This window comes from Electrona antarctica (genome assembly GCF_951216825.1).
Source record: "Electrona antarctica genome assembly, contig: scaffold_543, whole genome shotgun sequence".
NCBI lineage: Eukaryota > Metazoa > Chordata > Actinopteri > Myctophiformes > Myctophidae > Electrona > Electrona antarctica.
The window spans coordinates 39,805-51,281 of NW_027638497.1; positions in this window are offsets into that span (position 1 = coordinate 39,805).

An 11,477-nucleotide genomic window follows, 5' to 3' on the forward strand; every position below is an offset into this window, starting at 1 on the left:
CCGACCTGCGGGCCGCCGCGTCTCTCTGGGAGGGAGGGGGGGGGGGGGCTCTTTCTTAACTTCGTTTGTGGTTTTCAGTTGTGATTTTCCCCGGGGGAGACGGCGGAAGTGACGACGGACACTGACTATCAGAAGGAAAAAGACGGTGACAGAACTTTTATACGAAAAACGGAAAACAGGAAAAAAATGGCGTGGGAGAGAAGAGACTTTAATTTAAGTAAAACAAGGTTGTCCTTCAAATCTCTGGACGGGGGGGGGGGGGGGGGGGGGGGGGAGGGATGGGAAGCAAGTTAAAAGAATAAGTGAACACGTTGTCTGTCCCCTCCCTCCCCCCCTCTCTTCCAATCCTGACTTTTTTTTTTCCTAATGTTTTTACATTTTTTTATTTAATTGAAACAAAATGTTCAACTTGGGGGTTTGGGGGGGGGGGGGGTGACATGACGGTCCAGGTTGTCGGGTTCAGAGGTCATCTGATGGTTTCTCAGGACCCAGTGGGAACGGACACATGGCCACCAGGGGGCAGTGCTGCGCCATTCTTACTCCAGAGTTTTCCTCCACAACAATTAACACCCTCCGCACCATTGGCGACGATTAAAGTCAATTGAAGCCTAATTTTGATACTGACGCTTAACGCCATTGCCGACGGCCTTCGGCAATTGAGCTTTTATAGCGCGTTCGATTGCTCGAGCCAAAATGCTTCTCACGTTAGCTGGTTAGCTAGCTGTGTTGTTAGCACAGCACTGGATCGCCCATCTTAGATCGTCGTCGCCATAAGAATCCATTCTATCCATTTCTTTCAATCGCCTGTATCTCCTATTCCTTGTCCCAGATGGCATTTTTGGTCAAAACAGCGTTTCTTTGACGGCACAGAGCTGACGAGGTCTGGATGACGAGGCCTGGATTCACATTGTAAACAAGGCCCGCCCAGCTGTGTGAAAACTCCTAACTTAAGACTACTGTTTGTGGAGCGGAAATGGCGGCTTTTCAAAATAAGAGCACAAATTTAAAAAATGCTGGCGTGAATTAGATCCTAATTTTTCAATAAATGCTAGCGGCCTAAATGTTAAGATCACGATTCTAACACCATTCTCAATTTGTTTCCATAAAAGTATTTATTGTCTTTAGTCTGTAGTTTTAACTACATAAAAAATGTAGCACCTGTTACTACTGTGGCTTTAAACGGACATCAAAATCCATCCATCCATCTTCAACCGCTTATCCGTAGTCGGGTCGCGGGGGCAACAGCTCCACCAGAGAGCTCCAGACTTCCCTCTCCAGAGCAACATTAGTGACTTCCTCCTGGGGGATCCCGAGACGTTCCAACAACATGGAGTCCACCGTACGGTCTTCGCTTCCTGTCCTCATTTAATAGTCCTTGGTTGGCGGTCCGGTGGAAAACCTGGTCCGTGTTGGCGGTCCGGTCCGCAGGAAAACCTGGTCCGTGTTGGCGGTCCGGTCCGCAGGAAAACCTGGTCCGTGTTGGCGGTCCGGTCCGCAGGAAAACCTGGTCCGTGTTGGCGGTCCGGTCCGCAGGAAAACCTGGTCCGTGTTGGCGGTCCGGTCCGCAGGAAAACCTGGTCCGTGTGTAAAGCCGTCATGGAAGAAGGGTGGAGGGGAAACCGGGGGAAGGACATTTTTTTTATTAAACTAAAGTGTTGGAATGTGTCCTTTGCCTTAGAGCTATGGCCTGTAAAACGAAAGGATTTAATTATACATATTATATATAAATAGATACATGAATATATATTATATACGATGAAAAGTCCAAAAAAGAAAAAAGAAAAGAAAAAAAAGGCGAACATGAAAATAATTTGTGGGGGAAAGAGCAAAGCTCGCCCTCTCCTGTTCATATCTGAGCTCTGGTTTTATTTCATTTTTTTATTTGTATTTACTGTAAAGACGGGGGAAAAACATTTGTTATGATTCTATTGAAAGGATTGTTTTGTCTGTTCTTATTCTCTCTCTCTCATACTGTCCTTTCCTCTTTGACTCTATGCTGAACGTCCATATTCACCCTATACCTTTTTATTTCATTTTTTACACTTCAACTTGCATCATCTTTTCACTTTATATTAAAGGCTACCTTTTTGTTTTTTCCTATTTTTATTTCAAATTTGATTTGACCTTTCATGTGATGATGCACCAATTTGTTTGCTCTGTTGTATAATTGCGTGAATTAGCGGTTTATATACGGATCATTTGGATGTCACTGTTCTGTTTACCACAGGCACTAACGTCAGCTCTGTCTGTAGCCAGGATGACGACGGCTCTGTCTGTAGCCAGGATGACTACGGCTCTGTCTGTAGCCAGGATGTCTGTCTGTAGCCAGGATGACTACGGCTACTGCACTTCAATGTCTTCATTACTGACGCATTTCTCATTTTATTTGTATTCAACCCATTTAGACCTGACGTCGAAATTTAAAAAGAAATCTTCTAAATCCTCCAGTTTTCTGAAATAAATATTTTCACGATTTTTCAAAAATAGCAGACCTACAAGCTCGTAGCGCGCCACTCGGTGGCGCGCTACGAGCTTGTAGATCTGCTATTTTTCAATAGCTAAAGTATAACATAATGTTTAAAACACCAAAAGGGGTTCTCGCCCAAAATGGGTTTTAATTATCGTTATGACAGTCATTTTTTTAAAAAAAAGGTATTTCCTAGTCACGGTCTTCATCACCACAGCTTCTACAATCTGTATGATACTTTTAATTTAGGCTCATTTTCCCCAATCCCGTTATTTTTTGGTGTTTCATTTTCCCTTTCCATGATATTTTCAGTGTCCATATGATAACAGGTGGAGTTATTGTGTGCCATTTTGTGGGGTTTTTATTTTTATTTTTTAGTGGGAATAAGGATGCTAAGGTCCCGCCTTATTGGTTGTGGCTCAGACATTCATGAGTGTATTTGGTTCTATACACACTTTTCTATATTTTATTTTCATTTCATTCATATTTTTATTTTATTTTAGTTTTTGCTTCTGACGTTTTTCTTTTCTTTCTGAGACTTTATTTTTCTCCTCTTGAATAACCTGTTGGTATGTTGCCATGTTGGTGAATAACCTGTTGGTATGTTGCCATGTTGGTGAATAACCTGTTGGTATGTTGCCATGTTGGTGAATAACCTGTTGGTATGTTGCCATGTTGGTGAATAACCTGTTGGTATGTTGCCATGTTGGTGAATAACCTGTTGGTATGTTGCCATGTTGGTGAGTGTGAGTATTGAGGGCGATTAGTTTCATCCTGTTCTAATTATGGAGTAAAAAAAAAAAAACATCTCTTTTTTTTAAGAAAAAAAAAAGTATTAAAATTATATGAAAAAAATAAAATAACCCACTTATATGTGTGGTGGTTGTTGTTGTTGTTTTGTTTATATACCTTTGTGCACCGAGTGCTGCGCTACGAGCTTGTAGATCTTCTATTTATTTAAATCGTGCAAATCTTTGAATATTATATTCTTTCACAGTGAACGTTTTTAACTCAAATCTTTGCTTCTGCGGGGGTCCCCTGGGACAACATATTTTCAGACGATGGTCAGCGGCCAATTACATATAATTCTGGGGGTCCTTGACATGAAAAAGGTTGTAGTACCACTGACATAGAAACACACTGACATAGAAACACACTGACATAGAAACACACTGACATAGAAACACACTGACACAGAAACACACTGACATAGAAACACACTGACACAGAAACACACTGACACAGAAACACACTGACATAGAAACACACTGACACAGAAACACACTGACATAGAAACACACTGACATAGAAACACACTGACATAGAAACACACTGACACAGAAACACACTGACATAGAAACACACTGACACAGAAACACACTGACACAGAAACACACTGACATAGAAACACACTGACACAGAAACACACTGACATAGAAACACACTGACACAGAAACACACTGACACAGAAACACACTGACATAGAAACACACTGACATAGAAACACACTGACACAGAAACACACTGACATAGAAACACACTGACACAGAAACACACTGACACAGAAACACACTGACACAGAAACACACTGACATAGAAACACACTGACATAGAAACACACTGACATAGAAACACACTGACACAGAAACACACTGACACAGAAACACACTGACACAGAAACACACTGACACAGAAACACACTGACACAGAAACACACTGACACAGAAACACACTGACACAGAAACACACTGACACAGAAACACACTGACACAGAAACACACTGACACAGAAACACACTGACATAGAAACACACTGACACAGAAACACACTGACACAGAAACACACTGACACAGAAACACACTGACACAGAAACACACTGACATAGAAACACACTGACACAGAAACACACTGACACAGAAACACACTGACATAGAAACACACTGACACAGAAACACACTGACACAGAAACACACTGACACAGAAACACACTGACACAGAAACACACTGACACAGAAACACACTGACATAGAAACACACTGACACAGAAACACACTGACACAGAAACACACTGACACAGAAACACACTGACACAGAAACACACTGACATAGAAACACACTGACACAGAAACACACTGACACAGAAACACACTGACACAGAAACACACTGACATAGAAACACACTGACACAGAAACACACTGACACAGAAACACACTGACATAGAAACACACTGACACAGAAACACACTGACACAGAAACACACTGACACAGAAACACACTGACATAGAAACACACTGACACAGAAACACACTGACACAGAAACACACTGACATAGAAACACACTGACACAGAAACACACTGACACAGAAACACACTGACACAGAAACACACTGACACAGAAACACACTGACACAGAAACACACTGACACAGAAACACACTGACACAGAAACACACTGACATAGAAACACACTGACACAGAAACACACTGACATAGAAACACACTGACACAGAAACACACTGACACAGAAACACACTGACATAGAAACACACTGACACAGAAACACACTGACACAGAAACACACTGACACAGAAACACACTGACACAGAAACACACTGACATAGAAACACACTGACACAGAAACACACTGACATAGAAACACACTGACACAGAAACACACTGACACAGAAACACACTGACACAGAAACACACTGACATAGAAACACACTGACACAGAAACACACTGACATAGAAACACACTGACACAGAAACACACTGACATAGAAACACACTGACATAGAAACACACTGACACAGAAACACACTGACATAGAAACACACTGACATAGAAACACACTGACATAGAAACACACTGACACAGAAACACACTGACACAGAAACACACTGACATAGAAACACAGAAAACTGTTTGGATTTTGGAAATTGTGGTTCTCAACTTTTTTCAGGCCACGACCCCCTAAAAAAAACAATCCTATTTGAACTGGGGATCCCCATCCCTGAACTGGGGTTCCCCTAACCTGACTCCGCCAGATGGGGCAGCAGAGAGTACACTGGGTAGGGATCCCCATCCCTGAACTGGGGATCCCTGAACTGGGGTTCCCCTAACCTGACTCCGCCAGATGGGGCAGCAGAGAGTACACTGGGTAGGGATCCCCATCCCTGAACTGGGGTTCCCCTAACCTGACTCCGCCAGATGGGGCAGCAGAGAGTACACTGGGTAGGGATCCCCATCCCTGAACTGGGGTTCCCCTAACCTGACTCCGCCAGATGGGGCAGCAGAGAGTACACTGGGTAGGGATCCCCATCCCTGACTGACAAGCACTTGGAATGTAGCAGTTGAGGCATTACTTTTTATTTGACTGTGTTTCCACAGATAAATACTGGCATTGTGAGCTCTACCAGCTCTCAAAACAAGCCGTTGTGAGCTTGTAGATCGGCTATTTTCAAAACATTTGCCTCTTATTTTATTTGTTCATTATATCAATAAAATTAACGAGCTCCATCGCTATGTATAACAGTCTAGTCCACACTAGTCCGTCCACACAGTTACAGTGTAGCCTGTAGGACTCTGTTAAGGTCTAGTCAGTCAGCTACAGTGTAGCCTGTAGGACTCTGTTAAGGTCTAGTCAGTCAGCTACAGTGTAGCCTGTAGGACTCTGTTAAGGTCTAGTCAGTCAGCTACAGTGTAGCTTGTAGGACTGTTAAGGTCTAGTCAGTCAGCTACAGTGTAGCCTGTAGGACTCTGTTAAGGTCCGTCAGTCAGTTACAGTGTAGCCTGTAGGACTCTGTTAAGGTCTAGTCAGTCAGCTACAGTGTAGCCTGTAGGCCTCTGTTAAGGTCTAGTCAGTCAGCTACAGTGTAGCCTGTAGGACTCTGTTAAGGTCTAGTCAGTCAGCTACAGTGTAGCCTGTAGGACTCTGTTAAGGTCAGCTACAGTGTAGCCTGTAGGACTCTGTTAAGGTCTAGTCAGTCAGCTACAGTGTAGCCTGTAGGACTCTGTTAAGGTCCGTCAGTCAGTTACAGTGTAGCCTGTAGGACTCTGTTAAGGTCTAGTCAGTCAGCTACAGTGTAGCCTGTAGGCCTCTGTTAAGGTCTAGTCAGTCAGCTACAGTGTAGCCTGTAGGACTCTGTTAAGGTCTAGTCAGTCAGCTACAGTGTAGCCTGTAGGACTCTGTTAAGGTCAGCTACAGTGTAGCCTGTAGGACTCTGTTAAGGTCTAGTCAGTCAGCTACAGTGTAGCCTGTAGGACTCTGTTAAGGTCTAGTCAGTCAGCTACAGTGTAGCCTGTAGGACTCTGTTAAGGTCAGCTACAGTGTAGCCTGTAGGACTCTGTTAAGGTCTAGTCAGTCAGCTACAGTGTAGCCTGTAGGACTCTGTTAAGGTCTAGTCAGTCAGCTACAGTGTAGCCTGTAGGACTCTGTTAAGGTCTAGTCAGTCAGCTACAGTGTAGCCTGTAGGACTCTGTTAAGGTCTAGTCAGTCAGCTACAGTGTAGCCTGTAGGACTCTGTTAAGGTCTAGTCAGTCAGCTACAGTGTAGCCTGTAGGACTCTGTTAAGGTCCGTCCACACAAACGGTATATGACCCGTGCCAAGAGAACTAGCCCCCATTAGTACTTAGTGGCCTCAGCCCTGTTAACCCCAACCCTGGACTAAACCATTAGTACTTAGTGGCCTCAGCCCTGTTAGCCCCAACCCTGGACTAAACCATTAGTACTGTGTGGCCTCAGCCCTGTTAACCCCAACCCTGGACTAAACCATTAGTACTGTGTGGCCTCAGCCCTGTTAACCCCAACCCTGGACTAAACCATTAGTACTTAGTGGCCTCAGCCCTGTTAACCCCAACCCTGGACTAAACCATTAGTACTTAGTGGCCTCAGCCCTGTTAGCCCCAACCCTGGACTAAACCATTAGTACTTAGTGGCCTCAGCCCTGTTAACCCCAACCCTGGACTAAACCATTAGTACTTAGTGGCCTCAGCCCTGTTAGCCCCAACCCTGGACTAAACCATTAGTACTTAGTGGCCTCAGCCCTGTTAGCCCCAACCCTGGACTAAACCATTAGTACTGTGTGGCCTCAGCCCTGTTAACCCCAACCCTGGACTAAACCATTAGTACTGTGTGGCCTCAGCCCTGTTAACCCCAACCCTGGACTAAACCATTAGTACTTAGTGGCCTCAGCCCTGTTAACCCCAACCCTGGACTAAACCATTAGTACTTAGTGGCCTCAGCCCTGTTAACCCCAACCCTGGACTAAACCATTAGTACTTAGTGGCCTCAGCCCTGTTAACCCCAACCCTGGACTAAACCATTAGTACTTAGTGGCCTCAGCCCTGTTAACCCCAACCCTGGACTAAACCATTAGTACTGTGTGGCCTCAGCCCTGTTAACCCCAACCCTGGACTAAACCATTAGTACTTAGTGGCCTCAGCCCTGTTAACCCCAACCCTGGACTAAACCATTAGTACTTAGTGGCCTCAGCCCTGTTAACCCCAACCCTGGACTAAACCATTAGTACTTAGTGGCCTCAGCCCTGTTAGCCCCACCCCTGGACTAAACCATTAGTACTTAGTGGCCTCAGCCCTGTAGCCCCAACCCTGGACTAAACCATTAGTACTTAGTGGCCTCAGCCCTGTTAACCCCAACCCTGGACTAAACCATTAGTACTTAGTGGCCTCAGCCCTGTTAACCCCAACCCTGGACTAAACCATTAGTACTGTGTGGCCTCAGCCCTGTTAACCCCAACCCTGGACTAAACCATTAGTACTTAGTGGCCTCAGCCCTGTTAACCCCAACCCTGGACTAAACCATTAGTACTTAGTGGCCTCAGCCCTGTTAACCCCAACCCTGGACTAAACCATTAGTACTTAGTGGCCTCAGCCCTGTTAACCCCAACCCTGGACTAAACCATTAGTACTTAGTGGCCTCAGCCCTGTTAACCCCAACCCTGGACTAAACCATTAGTACTGTGTGGCCTCAGCCCTGTTAACCCCAACCCTGGACTAAACCATTAGTACTTAGTGGCCTCAGCCCTGTTAACCCCAACCCTGGACTAAACCATTAGTACTTAGTGGCCTCAGCCCTGTTAACCCCAACCCTGGACTAAACCATTAGTACTTAGTGGCCTCAGCCCTGTTAACCCCAACCCTGGACTAAACCATTAGTACTTAGTGGCCTCAGCCCTGTTAACCCCAACCCTGGACTAAACCATTAGTACTTAGTGGCCTCAGCCCTGTTAGCCCCAACCCTGGACTAAACCATTAGTACTTAGTGGCCTCAGCCCTGTAGCCCCAACCCTGGACTAAACCATTAGTACTTAGTGGCCTCAGCCCTGTTAACCCCAACCCTGGACTAAACCATTAGTACTTAGTGGCCTCAGCCCTGTTAACCCCAACCCTGGACTAAACCATTAGTACTGTGTGGCCTCAGCCCTGTTAACCCCAACCCTGGACTAAACCATTAGTACTTAGTGGCCTCAGCCCTGTTAACCCCAACCCTGGACTAAACCATTAGTACTTAGTGGCCTCAGCCCTGTTAACCCCAACCCTGGACTAAACCATTAGTACTTAGTGGCCTCAGCCCTGTTAACCCCAACCCTGGACTAAACCATTAGTACTTAGTGGCCTCAGCCCTGTTAACCCCAACCCTGGACTAAACCATTAGTACTGTGTGGCCTCAGCCCTGTTAACCCCAACCCTGGACTAAACCATTAGTACTTAGTGGCCTCAGCCCTGTTAACCCCAACCCTGGACTAAACCATTAGTACTTAGTGGCCTCAGCCCTGTTAACCCCAACCCTGGACTAAACCATGAGTACTTAGTGGCCTCAGCCCTGTTAACCCCAACCCTGGACTAAACCATTAGTACTTAGTGGCCTCAGCCCTGTTAACCCCAACCCTGGACTAAACCATTAGTACTTAGTGGCCTCAGCCCTGTTAACCCCAACCCTGGACTAAACCATTAGTACTTAGTGGCCTCAGCCCTGTTAACCCCAACCCTGGACTAAACCATTAGTACTTAGTGGCCTCAGCCCTGTTAACCCCAACCCTGGACTAAACCATTAGTACTTAGTGGCCTCAGCCCTGTTAACCCCAACCCTGGACTAAACCATTAGTACTTAGTGGCCTCAGCCCTGTTAACCCCAACCCTGGACTAAACCATTAGTACTTAGTGGCCTCAGCCCTGTTAACCCCAACCCTGGACTAAACCATGAGTACTTAGTGGCCTCAGCCCTGTTAGCCCCAACCCTGGACTAAACCATTAGTACTTAGTGGCCTCAGCCCTGTTAACCCCAACCCTGGACTAAACCATTAGTACTGTGTGGCCTCAGCCCTGTTAACCCCAACCCTGGACTAAACCATTAGTACTTAGTGGCCTCAGCCCTGTTAACCCCAACCCTGGACTAAACCATTAGTACTTAGTGGCCTCAGCCCTGTTAACCCCAACCCTGGACTAAACCATTAGTACTTAGTGGCCTCAGCCCTGTTAACCCCAACCCTGGACTAAACCATTAGTACTGTGTGGCCTCAGCCCTGTTAACCCCAACCCTGGACTAAACCATTAGTACTTAGTGGCCTCAGCCCTGTTAACCCCAACCCTGGACTAAACCATTAGTACTGTGTGGCCTCAGCCCTGTTAACCCCAACCCTGGACTAAACCATTAGTACTTAGTGGCCTCAGCCCTGTTAACCCCAACCCTGGACTAAACCATTAGTACTTAGTGGCCTCAGCCCTGTTAACCCCAACCCTGGACTAAACCATTAGTACTTAGTGGCCTCAGCCCTGTTAGCCCCAACCCTGGACTAAACCATTAGTACTTAGTGGCCTCAGCCCTGTTAGCCCCAACCCTGGACTAAACCATTAGTACTGTGTGGCCTCAGCCCTGTTAACCCCAACCCTGGACTAAACCATTAGTACTTAGTGGCCTCAGCCCTGTTAGCCCCAACCCTGGACTAAACCATTAGTACTTAGTGGCCTCAGCCCTGTTAACCCCAACCCTGGACTAAACCATTAGTACTTAGTGGCCTCAGCCCTGTTAACCCCAACCCTGGACTAAACCATTAGTACTGTGTGGCCTCAGCCCTGTTAACCCCAACCCTGGACTAAACCATTAGTACTTAGTGGCCTCAGCCCTGTTAACCCCAACCCTGGACTAAACCATTAGTACTTAGTGGCCTCAGCCCTGTTAACCCCAACCCTGGACTAAACCATTAGTACTGTGTGGCCTCAGCCCTGTTAACCCCAACCCTGGACTAAACCATTAGTACTTAGTGGCCTCAGCCCTGTTAACCCCAACCCTGGACTAAACCATTAGTACTTAGTGGCCTCAGCCCTGTTAACCCCAACCCTGGACTAAACCATTAGTACTTAGTGGCCTCAGCCCTGTTAGCCCCAACCCTGGACTAAACCATTAGTACTGTGTGGCCTCAGCCCTGTTAACCCCAACCCTGGACTAAACCATTAGTACTTAGTGGCCTCAGCCCTGTTAGCCCCAACCCTGGACTAAACCATTAGTACTTAGTGGCCTCAGCCCTGTTAGCCCCAACCCTGGACTAAACCATTAGTACTTAGTGGCCTCAGCCCTGTTAGCCCCAACCCTGGACTAAACCATTAGTACTTAGTGGCCTCAGCCCTGTTAGCCCCAACCCTGGACTAAACCATTAGTACTGTGTGGCCTCAGCCCTGTTAACCCCAACCCTGGACTAAACCATTAGTACTTAGTGGCCTCAGCCCTGTTAACCCCAACCCTGGACTAAACCATTAGTACTTAGTGGCCTCAGCCCTGTTAACCCCAACCCTGGACTAAACCATTAGTACTTAGTGGCCTCAGCCCTGTTAGCCCCAACCCTGGACTAAACCATTAGTACTGTGTGGCCTCAGCCCTGTTAACCCCAACCCTGGACTAAACCATTAGTACTGTGTGGCCTCAGCCCTGTTAACCCCAACCCTGGACTAAACCATTAGTACTTAGTGGCCTCAGCCCTGTTAACCCCAACCC